The following is a 3171-nucleotide window of genomic DNA, read 5'->3' on the forward strand; positions in this document are numbered from 1 at the left end:
TTATTTTTAAATTGAATATTTTATTTATTTACATTTCAAATGTTATCCACTTCCCTGCTTCCTCTCTGGAACTCCCTATCCCATTCTCCCTCCCCTGCTTCTGTAAGATACTCTCCCACCCACCCACTCCCACCTTCCCATCCTGGCATTCCCCTACATTGGAGCTTTGAGGCTTCACAGGACCAAGGGCCTCCCCTCCCATTGATGTCAGACAAGGACAAACTCTGCAACAAATACAGCTGGCGCCATGGGTCCCTCCATGTGCACACTTTGGTTGGTGGTTTAGTTCCTGGGAGCTCTGGAGGCTCTGGTTGGTTCTGCAAGAGCCTGACAACTACAGAGGTAGATGCTCACAGCCAACTATTGGACTGGGCATGGGGTCCCCAACACAGAATTAGAGAAAGGAGGGAAGGAGCTGAACCCATAGGAAGAATAACAGTATCAGCATCAACTGTTTTTAAAGCATCAGTTCTAAACCTGTGGGTCATGACACATTTGTCAAACCTCCTCCAAAAATATTTCTACTATTATTCATAACAGTAAGAGAATTGCATATATGAAGTAGTAATGACAATAATTTTATGCTTAGGGTCATCAGAAAATGGCCTTTAAAGGGTCACAGAGTAAGGAAGGTTGAAAACCAGTGTTTTAAAGGGTTGTTGTTCGAAGTATTCAAAATATAATATAATATATGAATTATTTTTAACACATTCAGATACATTAAGATGCAATTTCAAGTAATTTCTCATATCTTCTTGACTTATAGTTATTTGGATTTTATCCACCAACAGAGTACTGTGAAAAGATATAAAGTCTGAAAACTCTCAAACCTTTTGATGTGTACTATTTCAGTATTAGACCAACTGACCTGGCTAGGCTACTGTGGTAGGGCAGCATTTACCCGTACTCTAATGAAGCCTCCTAAACCAACTTCCTGTCTTGGAGCACATCGTAGGGATCTCAAGCTCTGCAGTATTAGTCTTCTATTAAATTGCCTCATGGAAGCCTTCAGCAATTGTGACAGTTGATGAGAATAATTAACCTTGCGTTGAACCAGTAATTAAGTGACTCAGCCTATTTGGGAAGTTATGCACTGCAAGCTTGCCTGCCCATGCTCAATGATCCTTCAGATTCTTTGTCCTAATCTGACATTGTTGAAACTCATTATGAAGGCTAAAAATTTAAGGCATTACATAAAAAGAATTTTATATTCCATATACTCATGTTAATTCTCAAGAAGTAAAGGTGTGTGTGTGTGTGTGTGTGTGTGTGTGTGTGTGTGTGTGTGTGTGTGTGTTTGTACCTCAATTTAAGAAGAAAGTATTAGGTGAGTCAAATGCAAGCCCAGGACAAAAGAGCAGAAAAATCCGTTAGTAAGCGGAGCGAGTTAGTCTACAGAGACAGTGGAGCAGCCACACAGACAGCCTTGCAGTCTGGAGGACCTTCAGCCCTAGAAAGAGTGTTGGCCTGATGCTCCAATCGCATCTACATTTCTCACTCTGGCACCAGCTTGTCCTACCTACTCATCCTTACCAGTGTTCAATAAAGCATGCCCCAATGGAAAGCTCACTGTCTACCTGGGAAAGCAGAACTTTGTTGTCCACATTCACCTCGTGAACCCTGTGGATGATCTGGTCCTGGTGCATAATGAGTATCTCAAAGAAAGTCGAGTCTATGTGACCCTGAACTGTGTCTTTCAGTATGGCCAGAAAGACCTGGATGTCTTGGACCTGACTTTTTTTAAAGACCTGTTTGTGGTCAGTGTGTGGTCCATAGCTATAGGAGCGGCTCATCAAGAAACTGGGTGAGCATGCCTACCCCTTCACCTTTTTTATCATGCCAAATCTTCCATGCTTAGTCACATTGCAACCTGGGCCTGAGGACACAGGAAAGGCCTGTGGTGTGGTTTATGAAGTGAAAGCCTTTTGGGATGAGAAACTGGAGAAGAAGATCCACAAAAGGAATTCTATGCAGCTAGTCATCCAGAAGTTTCACTATGCCCCTGAGAGGCCTGGCCCTCAGTCCAAGGCTGAGACCACAAGACAGTTACTTATGTCTGACAAGCCCCTGCACCTTGAGGCTTTTCTGGATAAGGAGATCTATTACCATGGAGAACACGTCAGTGTCAATGTTCACATCACCAACAACACCAACAAGACTGTGAAGATGATCAGGATCTTTGTGCACCAGTTTGCAGAAATCTGTCTCTTCAACACAGCTCAGTACAAGTGCCCAGTGGCTATGGAAGAAGCTGATGACGCTGTGGCACCCAGCTCAAAATTCTTCAAGGTCTCCACACTGATTTTCTTCCTGGCAAACAACAGAGAGAAATGGGAACTTGCCCTCAATGGGAAGCTCAAGCATGAAGACACAAATCTGGCTTCCAACACTCTGTTTGGGGAAGGTGTCAACTGTGAAATCCTGGGCATCATCACTTCCTATAAAGTCAAAGTGAAGCTGGTGGTGTCCTGGGGCAATGATGTGGATGTAGAACTGCCTTTTACCTTAAAGGTAAGCCTAAGGAAGAGCCTCCACACTGGGAAGTTTCAGAGAGTGAGACTCCAGTAGACATCAATATCATAGAACTTGACACCAATGATGACTACATTGTATTTGGGACTTTGATCACCAGAGGCTGAATGGCATGCAGGATGATGAAGATGAAGAGGATGATGGCATTGGCTCTCCATACCTCAACAACAGATAGACTGGGACCAACCTCAACCTGGCAACTACAGGTTCTCTCTTGCACTCAGATGCTTTCTCGTCTCCTTCCCATTCTGGATCTTCCTTTTCTTCCAGTTTCTACCAAGAGGCCCCAGTTGTCTTTCAAATCTCAGTGATGAGCTTCTGGGCCCAGAACTGGCCTCACATCACCATGCCAACAGGACCATGTCCTCAACCATCTCTCTGAAATCACATGTCCACCCACTTTTCATGCTCATTCTCCTGAAGGCCATACTGCCTGTCCTTGAAATTTGGCTTGAGATAGGGAGTAAAAAGGAGAGTGAGCAAGATGGCTCAAGACATTGAAAAAGATGTCTGTAGTTCCATTAGGTGACAGTTTTGGCAACTAAAATGACTGTATTAAAAAAGGTGAGAGAGGGCAGTACTGTGAATATATTCTCAAAAAAACAACAAGAAAGAAAGGAGGGAGGACAGGAAAAACAG

The 3171-nt window shown here is 43.6% G+C and overlaps 1 pseudogene; it reads left to right on the top strand.

Moving 5' to 3' along the window:
- Positions 1-601: 601 nt before the first annotated feature.
- On the top strand, positions 602-2707 carry Arrb1-ps1 (arrestin, beta 1, pseudogene 1; annotated as a pseudogene).
- Positions 2708-3171: the final 464 nt, after the last annotated feature.

This window comes from Rattus norvegicus, chromosome 13 (assembly GCF_021556685.1).
Source record: "Rattus norvegicus strain SHRSP/BbbUtx chromosome 13, alternate assembly SHRSP_T2T, whole genome shotgun sequence".
NCBI lineage: Eukaryota > Metazoa > Chordata > Mammalia > Rodentia > Muridae > Rattus > Rattus norvegicus.